This window comes from Vipera berus, assembly GCF_964194415.1.
Source record: "Vipera berus genome assembly, chromosome: 3".
NCBI classification, from domain to species: domain Eukaryota; kingdom Metazoa; phylum Chordata; class Lepidosauria; order Squamata; family Viperidae; genus Vipera; species Vipera berus.
Window position 1 is genome coordinate 111,971,207 of NC_138204.1, and position 19,566 is coordinate 111,990,772.

A 19,566-nucleotide genomic window follows, 5' to 3' on the forward strand; every position below is an offset into this window, starting at 1 on the left:
AAGAAATATGGATTGAATGTGAAATTTAACCTAAGGAGATGCACAGAAAGCAGTCTAAATCACATTTAACTCTTTCTGTAACTTCATGAAGGGCTCAGTGAGCTGAAGAGTTTGAGAACACCTGGTCTAAACCAACTGAATTGTGTGTTCCGTGATCTTCTCTATTGGAACACGGGTGGTCCTCAACTTTCAACCATTCGTTTTGTAGTGACTATTCAAAATTACAATGGTATTTAAAAAGTGACTTTTAACCAGTCTTCACACTTAGCCTCTCACAGCATCCTCACATTCACATGATCACAATTCGGGTCCTTGGCAACTGGCATATACTTAGGATGGCTGCAGCACCCTGGGGTCATTTACAATCTTCCCAGCTGGCTTCCAACAAGCAATGTCAATGGGGGGAGTTGGATTCACTTAATGACTGCATGATTCATTTAACAACTGCAGTGATTCACTTAACTACTGTGGCAAAAAAGATCATACAATCGGGCACAACTCACAACCATCTTGCTTAGCAACAGAAATTTTGGTTCCAGTTGTGATCATAAATTGAGGACTATCTGTAGCATGTTTTACATTTCATATCTAAAAAATCATCTACTACTATCTCTTGGAGCAATTATAGGAAGGAAAGACCAGCAAGGCTTGGTTCTTTTTGCATATTCTTGTATTGGAGCAATACAAGAATCATCAGCGACACTAGCCATGCACAAGCCTGGCACTCCACAAGGAATTCCATCAACAGACACATCGACCTACAGCCTACGAACCCCTCAGAATTCAAATCAACTGCACAGCCATCCAGAGACAGCCCTGACTGTCAACCAACCCATGCAAGCCCCACAACCAGCACTTCACCTCCCAATGACCTTCACCTGATGTCACCTCCCTATCACAAGACCCATCAGAAGACCCTCATCTGACATGACCCACACGTGACCCAATCACAAGACCCATCCCAAGACCCTCACCAGATGTGATCCTCACCTCCCCATCACAAGACCACACGAAGCCCTTATAAGCGGAAAAACACCGACACTGACACCCCCTAAACTCCGCTGAAAATGTTACCTAGTCTGGTAATCAAATGTTTGGAAACCAACCCACGTGCTCGGAGAGAATGAACTTCCACCTTCATCCTACACCTGAGCTACAGATATTCACCACCATCACAAATGCTATCTCTTTCAAGTTTCAAGAGAAACTTTTTTAAGTTTTGATTGAAATTATTACTAAGATTCTAAAAATAAAAATATAAAATGAAGATATTATATAATTAAACATCATGATTATTATTAGACTTGTTATTATTATGACATACTGTTTCCCACCTCCCTTGAGTCCTTTTGAACGGAATTGACTCATTTATAATGTTTAAAAACCAAGTATCAAGCAGACAACTAATATGGGCTTGTTTGGATTGCAAAAGAAATACCAAACAGGAGGAAATGTATGGTTGTTATTTCTGCAAATGTATTTATAAATCTATACAGGAAAATCTGTGTTTTCTATATGACTCAAAGTGTTCTCATTTTCACTGAGTTTAACCAAAAGTACTGCACTGTAGTAGCATCACTTGTAAATTAAACTTCACCACTAGGGGGTGGTGAATCCATGCTAAGAGGGAAAGGCATAAAGGAAAAGTTGAAACACCAAAAAACCCGAAAAATCCTTATTGGACAAGTATCCAGTAACTTTAGAAATTGCATAAAGAGACAAGCCATGCTGGTCTTTCCTTCCTATAATACTATCACTCTCCAAATGGTCACAGTATTACATGTTTACTTCATCTTGCATTAAATTCTTTCACTGGTTTCTCATCATTCTCAAAGTTCTATCCTTTTTAACATTCTCATTGTTTATGGCTCTTGATGTCCTATCATTTTTTGTCCTTTTCCATCTCTCTTTTTTTTGTAATATATTTCATTGATTTTTAAAAAAAAACTTAAATCACAATAATTGGTGAACAGTGTGTTGTCTGGGATACATTTGTAAAACGATAATTAACGATTGATTTCTATAAACCATAATCTGCATAATGGTTTTAGTTGATTTCCTCTTTTCCCAAAATATCCTCTTTTGCAAACATTGAGTTAATACAATTCTTATTGTTTTGATAGATAACAATTAAATATATAATTGTTTCCCAATATTCCCAATATTTCCAGTCCTTATTTTAATTTGTTTCTCCCACCAAATTCTAGGTATTCTTACTGGTTAGGATTTTCTCAGAAATTAATTACATTTAAAAATTTAACTCTATTTTTCAATATGAACCATCTCACATTTTAACATTTCTTAAGGAATAGATAGAACAAAGAAAAAAAAGGAAAGAAAACCAAGAGTAAAGAAACATAAAAAGCAGTTTCAATTATATCATTCTTCCTGAAACCACTTCAAACAACTAGAGGGTTCAGGCATGTAGTGCAGTGAATACCTATAATCACTTTTATGTGTCAATGAACCAGACAAATCTGTAGTATTAAAATGCAAGAATGCAAATGCTGTAGTAGTAGAAAGGACACACTTTCAGTCATGAAAAATATAATCCCCTGTAAATTTGACATAAAGTAGGCAATCTAGAGAAGATAAGATATGCAAATATGCTATGTAAATACAAATACATATTTTCTAAAAAGGATCCTGAAAATTCTTACTGGATTACTGAGCAAAAGAAGCAATAGTTTGCATTTTGTTACCTATTTTTATTCTTTTATGTGTTTCACTGAAAAATTGTGAGCTTCAACTCAAGGACTATTGGGCCACCTTCTTTATACCACAAAGGCAACTTGTGACATTTGAGACAAATTCTCCTTCCATCTTCAAATCTCAGTTAGGGGTAGATAATTTCAATCACACAGCTCTGAGACTCTCCAAGACCTAAAAAACGTGATAGGGAGGGAGAGGGGAATTGTTCAAGAATTTCTGGGTCTCTAATATAGTCTTAAGCAGAAGTGTGATAAATGTCTAATTTAGGGATGAATATCAAAGCTTGTTCTGTATTTGCTGTTCTGGTAGCCTTGGAAACCAGCAGCAACAAGAAGCCCATGACGAGTATTCAACAATGGAAGATAATTTGGGAAAAGATTTGGGTGAGAAATGTAAAATTTACACAAGCTCAAAATTTAAGAGAGAACTTTTATAAAATGTTTTATAGGTGGCATTTAGATCCTAAAAAATTAGCAAGTATGTATCCGAACTGCCAGCCTAAATGTTGGAGGTGTGGTGGTGAAGATGCAACGTATTTTCATATATGGTGGACCTGTAAAAAGGTTAAAGCATTTTGGATTAAAATTTGGTGGAACATGCAAAAGATATTTAAGAAAAGGATAAAGTTTTGTCCGCAATTGTTTCTACTGGGCATTATTACTGATACTACTGTTGTGGACACTAAGTTGATGTTGAATTTAATTACGGCAGCAAGACTTTTAGTAGGGCAATATTGGAAGAAGGAAGAACTGCCGACTATAGAAGAATGGACTTTAAAAGTTTCCAATCTGGCGGAAATGGCAAAGATCTCAGCGTACTTGAAAGACCAATGCAACAGAGATATATTGTGGAGTGGAAAAAATGGATTGATTACATCCAGAATAAATATGGGACTAAAAAGTTTCATTTAGCATTTGAATAAGTATTGATGTGATATTTATATTGCTTGTAGTTATTTTATAAGAGTTAAAGTGCGATAGATTTAATAGTTTATTGTTGTTTGCATAAGGTAGATCATGATTGTTTGTATTTTTATACCCTGTATTTAGCTCTGGGAAGTCGGGGAGGGGGGAGGGGGAGGGAGGTAGGTGTTGGGGAGGGTTGGGGAGAGGGGAGGGTGCTGGGAGGGGTTTTGTTTTGTTAAAAATAAAATGTACTGTAAAACTTTTTAATAAAAAAACAATGGAAGATAGAACTTGTTTTGCTGTTGTGCTTCCAAAATGCTTTTATTTTCAGCAGCCACTTATAGGCACCATACTTGCTGAAATAAGGGAACTATCAAATAAATAGAGGGTAGGTACTGTTTAAAAAGCTACTTGTCAGACTGTGTCAGCTATTGCCTTCAGAAGAAAACAGAAATTAAAAACCAAACAAGTATTTTGTGTGATTTTTAAGAAATTAGGTGGGAGCGGGAAGGGGGGGGAGAGATTCCTGTAAGTTTTTCTTCTTTCTGAAATAAATCACATATTCTCAAAATTTTGACTTAAATAAATTAAGGTTTTACAAATAGTATTTTATGCCTATTGTGATATTAGAATGTCATGTCATTCTACAATGCATAACCTGGATATATATTTTTTATTTTTTTTATTATAGCTAACTATTTTTTCTTCACAAAATGAAATAAATGGTCACAAGCAATGGTAATAAATATAATCATATGCAGCAATATTCTTTATATTTATCTTCAATACTAATATAGTGTATTAAAAACTAATATACAAGCTTTTTCACATTAATGGTAACAAAACTCAGCTAAACAGTATCTTAACTATATCAGTTCCCTTCTGCCTCCCTTGATAAAAATTAATAATGGATTTATCACTAAATCTATGGTTCATGTATTTTGAGCCCTTGCTACTTTCCCTCTATTTCAGAGACTGAGACATGAAATACTATAACTATCTGTAAGGAACAAGGATATTCATCTCCGCTAGATGGCAACAAAATATTCCCAAAGAATATCTAGTCTTTATCTACCCTCCTGCCCCTTGGCTCCCTATGTTTATGGCATGTGGATAGGCCAACCTTTTGTGAAAAGTAAGAGATCCCAATAGCTTTGAGAACAATGGATCTTCTTTTTACAGGAGATTCATTTCCATAAAGTGACCCTGCTGGAAATGTGCCATTTCTCTGCCAGTATAAGTTAGCTTCTGAGAAGGCTTCCCTGTCAGACCGAACTGTTCAAGCTTATATTTTTATGCCAAAATAGCATGAGTCGATTTTATTTGCAAGGATTGGTTTAAACTAAGCTTGGCTCAACTCGATCAAACTCTCATTGATCAAATAATTTCACAGTGAAGAACAAGGTGCGAAAAAAGATATGCTTTGTCTGAATGTTAAGGATCTATCTATATTCAATATTACAAGAAATACACTTTAAAATGTTTTGAAATTATAGCAATTTTAGAGCATAGAGCCTCAGTTTACAAACCAAACACTGCATGCAGCAGGTAGTAGTCAAATCTGCAACTTCACAAGGGAATTCTTGCAGATAGATAAGCTTCTACCACTATCAGATGTACTTGTTCAATGACATGTTAATCATCTGATGTTATATGAGATAAAGTGTCCTTTGGGGGCAGTTATAAACCAAGAAAAGAATTCATAACCTTCCAGTGGTACTGGATTACAGTTCCCAAAAACCTCAGCCAGAAAGGTGAGGAGGCCCTCTCTGTGGGAGCGCACTGGGTGGAGGGAAGTTGATGCCGGCCGCAGGTGCTCCCTAAGGTACTCCGGACCCATGCCATGTAGGGCTTTAAAGGTCATTACCAGCACCTTGAATCTCACCCGGAAGACAACTGGAAGCCAATGCAGCTCACGGAGCAAAGGTGTAACGTGGGAGTATCGGAAGACTCCCAACACAACTCTCGCAGCTGCATTCTGCACCAGTTGGAGCCTCCGGGTGGTCCTCAAGGGCAGCCCCATGTAGAGAGCGTTGCAGTAGTCCAACCGAGAGGTCACGAGTGCATGAGTGACCGTACGTAAGGCATCCCGGTCTAAATAGGGCCACAACTGGTGCACCAGCCGAACCTGGGCGAAGGCCCCCCTAGTCACAGTTAATATATGGTCTTCTAAAGAAAGGTGTGAATCTAAGAGGACTCCCATACTGCATCTCCAATCAGCATTTGGGAATGAATTAATAGAAATGTGGATTAATCAGAGGCAAGATTTAGAAAACATATAAATGTTGTCATCTGGGGGGAGAGAGAGATATAAAGAGAGAGAGAATAGGGACACTTTTTATTTAAAGTTTAACAGCAACAGTAAATTTGTTGAGATTGTACAACAGTGGCTGAGGAAATTAAGAATGGATTCCCTCTAGTTTCAAAATGAGAGAGAGAGAGAAAGGGGGGGGGGAGAGGGAAACTGTTTCATGGGGGAAAGGAAAGTTTATTAAAAGGGACATGACAAATTCATTGCACAGATCCATATGTCCTACAAAAATCTCCTGTAAAAATCTCCTGTAAAATAAGATATGTTCCACATACAGGGCTTATATTAAGCCTAGTTCCTGATTTATTTTTTTAAAAAAGAACATTACACATAGCTTGAGAGAATGCAAATTTTAACCAGGTTTTAAAGACTGCCAGCCTTAGCACATGGACCTAACTGAGCAACTGTATTAAGAGTAGCTTCCAATATCAGAACTCCATGCAAGCAGAACTGTGCTTGCTACCTTTAGAAACTAGTAAATGAAACTTACTGGATCTGACTGGGCATTCCCTCTCCACACTAAATACATGCACTGAACTATTGTAAAACTCTAAATCTAGTTATATTTTTTATGTAAAGGTTATATTACAAAACAAAAGTGTCTACATTCACCATGCTCTTCTACAATCCTTTTTTAAACCTGTGAATGCCCTGTTCAGTATCAATTCTGACCTTGTGCAGAACCTAGAGGCACCCCAAATAGGTTTTGCTACCTGCAAAGACTTCCAAACTCAACTCAGCAACACAGATACTGTAATAAACATTTCCTGTTCTTGCAAATCCTGAACTCAGAAGACAGTCATTTACCCATACTGCCATGCTGAGTTTTTGTAATGGAATATGGGAATGACCTTGGGGAAAGGGGAGAAGAGCCGTTGCTAGGAAACAATCAGACATTGGGCATTGATTTAATCTTTGTTTTAACTTTTGTATGGTATTGTATTGTATTGTTATTTATATGCCCTGTGAACCGCCCTGAGTCCCTAGGGAGAAGGGCGGTATACAAATTAAATAAAACGTAAAACGTAAACATAAACAAGAGAGGAAGAGCTCCCAGTTTTAGGAAGCTCTTGGTATTGAAAGTGCTGATAAGATCAATACTGTACAGAAAGTCCTGGCTCAATGACTAGTCAGCCCATAAAGCAGGGGCAGGTTTTTCTGTGGACCAGAGGTGGGGTGGTTTCGTCTGCTGCCGCAGAAACTGGGCCGTGGCAAACAAAAATGATAAAGCTAGATCCACTTCAGGGGACAGGATATTTCATAAGGAAGCTGCCACAGCAGAGAAGGCCTCTCACCTAGAGCCCGCCAAACGTAGTTCACCCTCTAGCTCAGGGGTGTCAAACTTGCAATGTCACATGACGTGTCGTGAAGTATCGTGACTTTTTTTCCCATTGCCAGCAATGGGGTGGGCACGGTTTTGGCATGACGCATTCGGTCTCTGGGCCGGCAGTTTGACACCCCTGCTCTAGCTGGAAGGACCCATAGCATGCTTTCTCTGCTGGATCTCATGGGCATGGCAGATGTAATCAGGAAGAGGCAGGTCAAAATTGGCACCTTGAATTAGACCTGGAAACAAACCGGTAACCAATGCAGCTTGAGGGACAGAGGGGTAATGGGTATTCTACTAGAAAGACCTATAACTATCCGTGCCACTAGATTTCGCAGTTGAAGTTTCTGAATACTCTTGAAGGGCAGCTTCATGTAGAATGCATTACAATAGTCAAATAGGGAGGTGATAAAACTTCCACAGCATCACTTAATTTGCAAGGGGCACAGTATGAGCGGCACAGTGATGATACTTCACCCCAAGGTGACAGATGAACTTACCCAGCAGCCTCATGCAGAGGTTGAATAGGAGTGGAGAGAGTACCAACTCATCTGGCACCCTACTGAGGAGGGGCTGAGACTGGAACTGATTCTAGAGAAAGGAGGGGAATTCTCTCCAATATCCGACATGGAATAACCAAAGATGTCATGATAACAAAAAAAATCTGAATTGAGGCTAAATCTGTTGATCAATAATCCACTATATCCCATACCTCTTCCTATAGCATTTACAAAAACTCCAAGCTTTTTTCTTCTGCTGCGTTTTAGTGTGGTCAAAGAGAATTAGATCCTGAAAAGTACATCAGGAATGGAGCTTCAGAGCCACCCATGATTTGAACAGTCCAGGCCCAGACAATCTGTTTTACACAGATAAATGAGAACCTACCATAGAAATCTTGGTTTTAATAAAGACCTACAATGGATTCATCCTGCTATTAATGTTTTCGTCTGTGTGGTTCAAAACACAGAATGCACTCATTACCCAACAGCTTCAGTTAATACATGTCCCTATATAACTTCTATCTTTCTGTATACAGTAAAGTATTCCTTCAGGTGAAATAATGGCATAAAATAAAACAAATAAGAACATATTTACTTTATAAAGAACTAGAGCCTCCAAAATCATTTTTTTTTTTAAATCAAAGATCAGCCCAATTTGGCTAGCATTCCATTTTGACTAGAAGATGCTTAAAAACCCTATCCTAACTTGGAAAGGACAACATGAGTTACTTTTTCCTCCCAAGACAGAAATATAACTCTAACAAAGAAATCACTAACATGGATTGATTATGTGATTTTTTCAAATGTACTTCAAAGTATTTTAAATATCAACAATTGCCAGTTATTTCATTGCTATTCTTTTCTATAAGAGCAGTAGGTGCTTTAGGCTATTATTAGTACTAGCATCCCACACACTGAATTCTCACTAAGATGATCATTATTTCAACTTAAAATGGGAAACAATTGGAACTGGACAAAGAATCCTAAACCAGCTAGAAGCTATAAGGGCTCAGTTGTAAATTATTTTAAAAGGATATCATCATTAGTCATTCTCAGCATGGCTCATACATAACCACACCTCATCTCTAATCTACTATAAACTGTTAAAATCAGTTTTAATTGTATTTTAACAGTTTTCACATTTACTTTTTTAAATTCAGTAATTATATTACCAGACTGATTAACAGTTTCCAGCTCGTGAAGTGTTTGTATCTCTCTCTTTCTCATACACACACACACACACACACACACACACACACACACAAACAAACACACATATGTTGAAAAGGTGCTTAGCTGCGCACAGCTAGAAAGTTGGTTGGATTTTAAGCCCAAATAATTAGACGTTGAGTACTGTGTCAATAAAAGCTGTCTCAGTGACGATTTATCAGACCTGTCTTGGTTTCTTTCCAACTTGTTCAATATAAGGAAGTGGACTGGCTATTTTGAGGATCTAGCTCTCCATGCAATGTTTGCTTTAATAATGCCCAATTGTGCTTCCCATTTCAAATACTAATAGAAGTTCTTTTCTTCCTTGAAGTTGAATTCGGATGAAATGGTACTAACATTATCTGGCACTCACATCACAACATGAAAAAAGACCAGCAAAATACCTGCACAATGAAACTTTTCTAGCAATCACTGACCTTCTCAAAGGAGCCAATAAAGAGAACAGCATGAATAGTTCCAACAACTTAGCCAAGACACTGAAAGGTCCCAAGACTTTTGGACCAAGTATTGAGAATAAAGGAACCAGCAGTGAAGAAATGCACTGCCGTGTTTTGTCACTGCTTTCTTTCTAGGGCTGAAAGAGTGTGACTGGCCCAAGGTCACCTTGCAGCCTTTATAGCTCTGGTGGAATTAGAACTCATGGTTTCCCATACAGTTTCTAACCTGGTATATTAACCACTGCACTTTTCTCCCTTTTATTATTTTGAATAAAATGTAAAGGGATTCAAACTATGTTATTCACTAGGTTTCCAAGGCATCTTTCAATAACATTTCAATAAAAGAAATTAAACAGAATTAAGAGTAAAGAAAACCCCTCACTTGTGATCTATTTTCCACATTGCACCCCTCTCATTTAATTGACAAATCTTAACTTTGTACTATTGTGGCCACACTGTTGTCCAATTATTATAATTAAATATATCATTTTTGTATCATTGCTCTATTCAGAAAATTACTTCTGACAATATTTACAATGAGAGAAGTTTTTATTTTGCCATACTTTCACACAGATTTTCAAATTTAACTTAAGTATCTAGTTTTGATGTTATTGTTTTGTGTCAAGTAATTGCAGTTACTCAATATAAAAGTGCACTAGACTGTGATTAAGAGGTTTTAAATGCCCACGTCAGCATTGCTCGCTCATAATACGGTAAGAGGTTTTGATTGTAGAAGATCAAACCAGCCAAACCCGCCACAGACTCAATGATTTCCAGATGTTTACAGACATTTACTGCAATAATCAGAAAAATTTAGACACGTTTTTTAAGTGAAAGGTTAAAAATTCTACAGTATGTTATAGCTGAATGAGTAACTTCTATCAAATTAGACTGTGTATTGAGAATATAAATGGGTAATAAAATTGAAAATGTAATCTTTCTTCTTGTGATAATAATTTTCTCAGTGGAAATTTACCAGAAAACCAGAGTGTGATAGTAGGATACTAAGTAATCTAAATCTCCTCCCATCAAAAACTTTAAATCTTCTTTGCTTGACTTTTTAGCATTCATCAATTAACTGACAGGTGACAAAGCTAAAGGTATCAGATGATAAGAAGAATCAGTTCACTGACTGGGGTACAATTTAAAGACACTTTATTTTTCTACACATTATTTACTTAGCATAATTTCCTTTTAAATGAACACACTGATGTCATTTCCTGCCTTTGTGCGAAAACAGTGAGAGGAATGCATAGAGAGAATTTGAAACTGAGAAAGTTTAAAGTAGGAACACTCATTCCAGGAAAAAATGGGAAAACTTACCAACCTGCCAAACTATAAGCACCTTTATACACTGCCAGGTAGACATCCTGCGGCAGGAATTTGATTGATTTTGAGCTAATGAGTTTAGTCTTTTGTGGTGCATTATCAAAGCAAGAAGAATAGAATGTTAATTGGGTCTGGAGACTACCACAATCATGGTTTGGTAAATATTAATATCTCTTACATAACAAAGTAATGTATTATCTATTCATTAAAACTGTTATTTCCCATTAAAAAGAATCTTAAATTGATTGATTCTAACGTTAGCTTACCTAATTTGATTGACAATTCAGAAATATAATTTCACTTATTTTAATAACTGTTATTCTAATGGGCCAACATGCTAGAAACACTGAGCAATTACTCAGAAAGTAACAGCTTTAAAGACCATAAAAATGTTTAAACAATTCATCTGGGAATACAATAATCAGTTTCCTCAGGTAATCAAAACAAAACAAAATTAAATGCAGTAGAGGAAAGACAACTTAATTTTTCCAAATGAAAACATTTCAAATCACAATCTCTATGAAGGAACTAGTCTGGCTCAGAAACAAAACAAATATACCTGCAGCCAAATCCATACGTTTCTCCTCCGTTTCATCTGTCACTGCTAAATCCTGTTCTTCTTCTCTCCTGTTCAAAATCTTAGAAAGGCTGCCAGAGATTGTAGAGAAGAAACCACGGATAAAGTAAGCGTCCGGCTCACCACCACCTTCTGGCTGCAGAAATGGCTTTGGATTTCTGTCTCTCCAGGGTGGTGGTGCAGGTTCAGATATAGACCTGCAGAACGGGACCCGAAATGTCCTGGCTGCTGGCATAGCAACCTTTTGTTCTTGACAGCCATCAGCAATTAACGTTTGCAGTCTCAGGGGCTGTTCATCAGCTTTTGATGCATCTGCTCTCTTAATCGTCTTCCCGTGAAATCGAGGAGTCTGCCATCGATAAGCTCCAAGAAGCTTTGCTAAATCCAAACCTGCATCTTCATATAATTTTTTACTCTTCGCTTGGTGACACCAGTGATAGTCCTTCAAGCTACATCCTATTTTTGTAGTGTTGCCATCCTGCTCTGAAACAGATCTTTGAAAAAGCGCGGGACTAGGGTACTTTTTAAAAACGCTCATTTCTCACCAATAACTTCAGGAACTTCAATTTACACATTTAATATACATATTGACACTCATTGAGATTCCCACCTGAGCAACCTCTGCTGTGCAGTAGTAGATGTCCTTGAAGACTTGCTACTGAGTAAATCTAGTTCAGACTCAATTCTCAATTCTCAGTATCTTCAATTACATAGATGCCTGTGACAAAGCACAGAATCAGTGTTTATCCAAAAATAATTCTTTTAAGCTGAAACAGCTTGCAAGTGACTTTTCAGTTCCTGGGTTCACTTCTGACAGACTTTCAGGAAGTGACAAAAAAGAGGAGGGGGGGGAAATAGTAAAATTCAACAAAGAAGTGACAGACCAATTACAGTTCTGCTTTCTATTTCTAACTACACTATCAAAATAGAAGATAAAAAATACCTTTAGCTTTCATATAGTAACATCAAGCAGATCTGCCACAAAGATCTTGATCAGAAAAATATGTTGCATCAGGATGAAGAATTGACAGTGATACTGATTGGATATGTTTCAATTCCTGAATAATTCAGTATATATTTTATGTTTGCCATAAAGATTTGCAAATCCAGATCAGGAATCAGATCCACAAGAACCTAATACAGTCATTCTTCCAAAGACGATTATAAATGCACTGCAGCAAAGAAAAGGAAACAGCAGCCAAAAGGAATAATGCTGCAAAGGAAAATATGCACATAGAAGGAGAAATGAGAGGGGAGGTAGGTGGTGTTTAGTCAATTACTGGCCAAAGCAAAGAAGCAGACCATTTGGAGGCAAAATCTTGTGGCAAATGAAACATAAAAAAATGTGCATATTTTTAAAGTGAGCAGGATTTTTGTTTTTCATAAATCTAATTAGAGTCGGTAGACTGGAAAGTAATATCCCATCTAGTTAAGTAAAAGAAAAATTGCCACCTCCAGAATTTAGGGAAAAGCTTACTATATTAAATTTGCTAAAGAAAACTTATCTGCTAATAAACACAAGCCAAGTTTCAGTTCAGATTATAACAATATGGTCACCAAGCCTAAAAAATATGGGATTTGCAGTGGAAACATTTTAAGGCCCTTGGCAGACATAATCAATGTTTTCGTTATTAGAAACTATTATCTAGTTTGGAAAAGTAATAAAAACAGATCACCACATATTCTTGAGCTACTCTTTTTATCAGCTGCATAGTGATGCTCCAAATAGCCAGAATTGAGACCTCAGAGAACTTTTCTTCAAGTAAAAATGCACGTTATCCCTGGGCAGATTTCTGATGCCCTACTTTTTCCACAAAACCACTCACATTAAAAAGGTGTGAAGAAAAATCATAGCGTTTATTCATTTATACTTAGACAACGTATATAGCTATCAAGGTAATTCTAAGAGGCATACAGTGAATTAAAATACAATTAAAAATCAGCATCCAGGAAAAAAAAATATAATGAATAGCCAGGGTTAAAAAAAGTCAATCCATTTTGAACTGCTAAAACAATAACTAAACTAACAAATCAACACATGACAACGGAGACGTCCTCGGACAAGCGCTGGCTCTTCGGCTTTGAAACGGAGATGAGCACCGGCCCCTAGAGTCGGAAACGACTAGCACGCATGTGCGGGGGAACCTTTACCTTTACCTTAGAACATTCAGGTCTTTAACTCCTTTTGTAAGAGCAACAAGGATGGGGCCATCTGGACCGGGGGGGGGTATTGCTGTTCCACAGAGCAATGAAGCAAAATAAAAGGAGCAACTCCTGTCACACAAGATGACATTGTCAAATATAGTAGATGGAACCTGTAGCATGTCAATTCTTCCAGTTATGGTGGGATGAGCATAGATAGTAACATGACTTGACCTTGTGCTGAGTACAGTTTTATAGGTGATAACTACCACCTTAAATTGCACTGAGAAACTCAATGGGACCCAGTGTAAGTTGCAGAGCAAAAGTGTTACATAGGCATATTTTGAAATGCCCCAAATCTTCCTATACCACTACGCTGTGGACCACTTGCATTTTTCAAATGCTTCTCAAGGGTAGCCCCATATAGAACGCATTACAGTAATCCAACTGGAAGGTGACTAAGCCATAAACTGGCATGAACTACCATGAAGTATGGCTTCCCAATCCAGAAATGGATACAACTGGCACATATTGTGAACTTGTCCAAATGCCCTCTGTGCCATAGTTGCCACCTTCTCTTCAAACAGGAGCCATAAGTCCAGGAGGGCTCCATAAATTGCACACTAATGCTATCTGAGGAACACTATCCTATTCAAAGATAAAGATGGAAAGTCTCTGGGTCTGGGGGCGGTGGAATCTCAAAACCCACATCCACTGTCTTTTCAGGTTTGAGCTGCAGTCTGTTCTACCTCATCCAAACATCCACAATTTCCAAATACTGGGAAAGAACCTTCATGGCATCACTTGGTCAACCTAGAGTACAGGTGTATGGTTGGCTCATGTAGACAGATAACCTTCACCAGTTCCTTAATTTAAATGTTCAACTGAATCAGGGAGAGATGAAGGTGTTCCAAGGCTGTAATCACACCCCATTCCAAGTGGCGATTCCAAGTGGTCTCAGTTGAACCATGTACCAGAGCCCATTATAAATTCCAGGAGCTCATTAGGGAGATTGCTGTGCCGCAGGGAGGCTGGTTCCCTAGCAACAATCCCCTCTAATCCGTATAGCCCAATTTCACAAACAGGATCTCACATCCCTCTAATTGCAATATTGTACCCTTCAGAATCTCTTGTACATCAATGGCTACACCCCTGCCCTGGGCCAAGCACCAAACCCAGCAAGGTACATCTCCAAGCCCACCAAAACACTATTAGCTCTGGGCCCAATGTCCTTGGGTTCCCATGACTAAGTTATTATTGTTATGACTAGCTGGACTCTCATCCCTATTCCCCCTCCCAGCAGCAACTAATTCTAAAAGAAATAGAGAAAATGGCTGCATTTCCATCTGTTGTCAAAGCAAGAACATCCAATGTTAGCAGCGTTGACAACCTGTAAAATAAGCAATTTAAAAGAACACAATCTGAAGTAAGGTCTAGAATTCTACCAGGTATGTTCAATTTTAAAAAACGTACAATCAAAAGGGTGAACTTCAGGGTGGAATGTTGTTTATTAACTATTTTAACACAAACATGAGGGAGGAAATTGCTTCTTTAGACCACAAGATAATCATAGGCTACATAATTTTTTTGGGGGGGAAACTAATTATTCTGTCAACAGAGAAATTACAGTCATGTTCAATATAATCTGACTTGAGAAAATCAGACTAGATACTGTTTTTCCCCCAATACGGTGCTCTAATCTGCCCTGAGTCCTTCGGGAATAGGGCGGTATAAAAATTTAATTAAATAAATAAATAAAATAAATAATCTGCCCAAAGTTAAACTATCATAGTTTGTTTGGAGTGGGAGAGTGCTGCCTGCTTTTCATATCTGCATCAGTGATCTGCTGTAATTGAGAGGTGATAAAGGCAAAGGCAAGACTAAAAGGAAAGCAGATTGAGCCCAGAAGTGCAAGCCTCCTCTATAGTAGCAAAGCAACTGACAATGAACAAACTGAAAGCTTTAAAGCCTTTTAAAGTTAGTTTTAATGGCAGGTTTCATTGCATATGAGGGTTTTTTAATAGTCAGAGGACAAACTCTGATATAAGATAGGCAGCTATATAAAGGATTTCAACAAACAAACAAACAAACAAACAAACAATATTGCTGATTTTACCTAAATTTCTTCAGACCCCCAAGAGGACTAGTGACATAAAAAATATGGCCTAAAACCTAAAGGCCATCTTTTTTCTATCATTTTACTTTTTGGAAAAAACCATGCTAAACTGCTTAAATAAAAACAGGGAATGGAAAAAGCAGAAATGGAAAAAAGTATTATTATGGGATTTTTGCCATTTCTTGTGAATGTATAAATGTTTGGCAACAAATACAGATGTCAATTAGGGAAGAGATACATTACATAAATACCACTGGGGGAAAGTCCATCAAAGAAGAAAGAAGAAAAATAGCATTGTTTGTGTTCTTTTTGAACTCAGAATCTGGCTTCTAAGTATTCTGAAAATGATTCATTGGTGTCTCATGGTGTCTTCTATCTTTGTGGTTTAACCTAGACTACTTAGTAGCTAAAAAGAAAATTCATGAAAAATGCCAAATTCACTTTATAAATGAAACTTGGCATGAAATTTTTGACATTTATTGCACTGCCATTAATACTAATAAGCTTCTTTTAAAATAAACAACCTATTAAAATCAATGATGTATCATAATGATGGATGCAATTGTTTTAGAAACAGAAAATATGTTCAGTCTACACTTGAACTCAGCCCAAAGGCTGAGAAGTAGTACTTTGTGCTGATTAATGATCATTATAAAAATGGGGATGGAGTAAGGATGCTCTCTGGTTATTCATGTCAACACTTTTTCAAATAGGGAGCTGCTTTCATTATCAATTGCAGTTTTTGACATCATTTTTTAGATTTAAAGCCTGCCTTTTCTTCAGAAGCCCAAAATGGCCCACCGGTAAGTTATCATCATTTTGTATTACTAAGTCTAGGTTAGGATATGACAGAGTAAGTCCCCATTATTAAGGGTAAATTTGACTGTCAATAGTAATGAAAGTGCCTTTGTTTAATCAGTCTTCAAGACCAAAGGGTCTATAGAGTCTATAGAGTCTGCAGCAAAGAGGAAATCTGTGTCTTCATTATAGAAAAATTTACAAGATATGAAATCTGACTAATGTAGTTATAGTACATTCCCAGTCACTCAAATAATTATCTTACAATGCTCCATGAAGTCATAGCTGACTACTGATGATTCCATGGATAAAAGCTATACAAGCCATCCTGTATCTGTTGGCTTCACAGGTAAACAAGACGAGAATCGCAACCAGATGAGTTAATTCTACTTTATTGTAACTATTGCTACATTGACAGAATCTTGCTAGTCTGAAAGTACATCTCTATCTCTGTCTCTGTCTCCTTTGTAGCCCAAGAAACTATAAAGATCCCTTCTGGACCTCTTGCTCTGCCCACTATCCAGCTGTGGGCTATGTTGTCTACTTTAACCAGAGTTTGCTGCCTTTGGTAGCGAGCCACATTTTACTCTTAAACCTAAAAATTGATTTTTAGTCTACATAAATCACTACATAAAGCTTCTTTTGAAAGTAGACAATTCTTGCATTTCTACAGTCACTAGTGACTGATCTTACTTGATGCTGAGGCATAGATGCCTTATTCTACTTCTTGAAGAGTCAGCTTGGAAGGAAGCATGTTTGAACAGGGAATAGTAAATGTACAGGAGTAGGTAATTTCCCCTGAGCACATATAAATGCGGTACAGTTGCATAGTACAGTCAGAAATTCTGGAAATATTAGACAAGAACATTTTTCCTGAACTTTATTTATTTTTAATCACTTTTGACCAAGGACAGAACAGTTTGCCCCGTTAGTTTTTAAAATATCAGAGGTTCCTCCAAAACTGGGAACAAGCATATTTATTGTCATGAGATCTGCCTCTTGTCTCATCAGTTGTCAGAAGGGTTGACTGCTTGATGGATGAATCACTGGTACAAATCCTTATTAACAATGGAAAGAAATACTTCCTGCCAATTTTCAGAAAAAAGAACTACCGGTAAGTAATACTTTTCATTCAAAAACATGGTGAATATGGATTCCAAGATTAAGCAAATGTAATGAAATTTAGAAAAAGGAAACAAGTGGTTAATCAGGATCCAGTCTCCTTGGAAGAGTTTGGAAATATTAACAGAGAGGTAACTGAACCATTTATTGTTTTATAAACCAGCTCTTTCATCCAAGTTTTTAGAGTAAATATCAAAAGGTATATTGAGATTGAGACCATCATGTAACGCACGGGGACAGAACTTTTTTCCACAAGTGATTATATTGCCAGCACAGCAGCTGAAATAACAGAGTCAAGGGAGACAAAAAGCAAGGGTCATCCATCCTCTTTCAATGTGCCCTTTTCAACCTAAGCAAAAGTTGAAGGCCAAAGTAATTTTGTTTCTTGATGCTATAAGCACTTACTTTCTGTTCTGTACCAGATCACAAAGCCTACGGCTGTTTATTACAGGGCTCAGAAGGCTGTCACAGAGATTGCATGTTCAAATATTTTAGTCTCATCTTGTGTTTTTTTTCCAATTTCATTTAAAAATTCACCAAGCTAGGTAAACCATACATATGTTCAGACACAGCTGCAAACTGCCTCAAGCTGACTGCAGTAATAGTGTTCAAATTGTGGAGCATTCATATCTGAGACATTTGAAAGCTACTAAATGTTAATGAAAAATGATTAAGCAATCACTTTAAAGTGTAAGCAGAAAAAGAGAGGATGCAAGGCAGGGATCTCTTTCACTCCTTAAATAACAGTGCAGCACTTATTTGGCTGATTCTTATCATGCCTTTAAGCTAGTTCCAGGATGACTTACATGGGACCTCTTTTAGTTTATCCTCACGGTAACCTCCCCCTGAAGTAAGTTGGGTTTGTAATAAATAAAACTTAATCTATGTACCCTAAAGTAAGGTAAGATTGTTTCCCTCAAGTAATTACCCACTGAGAGCTAAAAATAGTTGCAGGTATCCATGCTGAAACATGTAAATTTTTTAAAGATTAGTCATGGCTTGGGAGGAGTGACTTACTACATGAATTTTAATTATTTTCAAAATGTCTTAACAGGACTGTCCCTTTCAATGTACAAGTTTTTCCTTGTTCTGTTTCTGCTGTCTCTATTGATATGGGGGAGCTAGGTATTGCCAAAGAGGTTTTTTTGTTGTTGTTGTTCACTGTTCTCTTTTATATAATTATAAATTCCTCAACTTATAGTTGTCTTCTTTTTAGATAAATATAATATCTAAGAAAGCCAAAATGAAGGTTTGAAAATAAACATTCAATTTTATTTCTTCCAAGTAACCACTGTATTTGCATATTTAACTGAAATAAAAAAGTGAAACACATAAGGTTCTTTGATATCAGGAAGCAAAATAGTTATGATTTAAGAATGATCTAGATTTCTCCTGCCATCTGGCTCATTAAAGTTTTGTAGTGTTTGTCTTCCTGCAAATCAGTGTAGCTTCCTGATTTGTGCAGAAACGTTGAATTACATCTGTGGCTGCATACAAATTGATCCAATCTGTGAATATGGTTTCTTAGCAATAAATGTCAAAAGTACTCGTAAATATTTATTTGTATATCATTCATCTGAGATTTCCTCATGTTGTATCTCTCTTGCAAGTTTTGACATTTTTACTCAAGAAACCTTCAATGTAGGAGAGGAAGATATTCTAACTTAGCTGCCTTGTGATAAAACAGTGATTGCAACAAGTCAAATGTGACCTTCCATTCTAATCCAAGAAGAAATAAATTTATTTAATGTCAATATCATCTAGGAAAACCAATGCATCTACAGATAAGAGAGAGAATAATATTTACACTAATAGAATAATATTTATATTAATATTATATTTCTTAAATTTCTCTTTCCATGCACTTTTATTTGAATAAATAGCAATCTGAGAAAATAGATTGGGAACTGGCATAGTATATAAACTCATTTCTTAAGATTTTTCATTTTTATTATTTGTTTAGATTTATATCTTTTAAAGACATGCCAAATAATGTGAAATAAATTAATTAAAACATTACATTATAATCTACTAGTGGGAATGAAGCCCAAATTTCAGAG

The 19,566-nt window shown here is 36.8% G+C and overlaps 1 protein-coding gene across 1 annotated transcript in view; it reads right to left on the minus strand.

The window, feature by feature from the left end:
• The window catches only part of RASAL2 (RAS protein activator like 2), a 228,774-nt gene that overhangs the window by 140,546 nt on the left and 68,662 nt on the right, over window positions 1-19,566 (minus strand). The gene's annotated exons all lie outside the window — the stretch shown is intronic.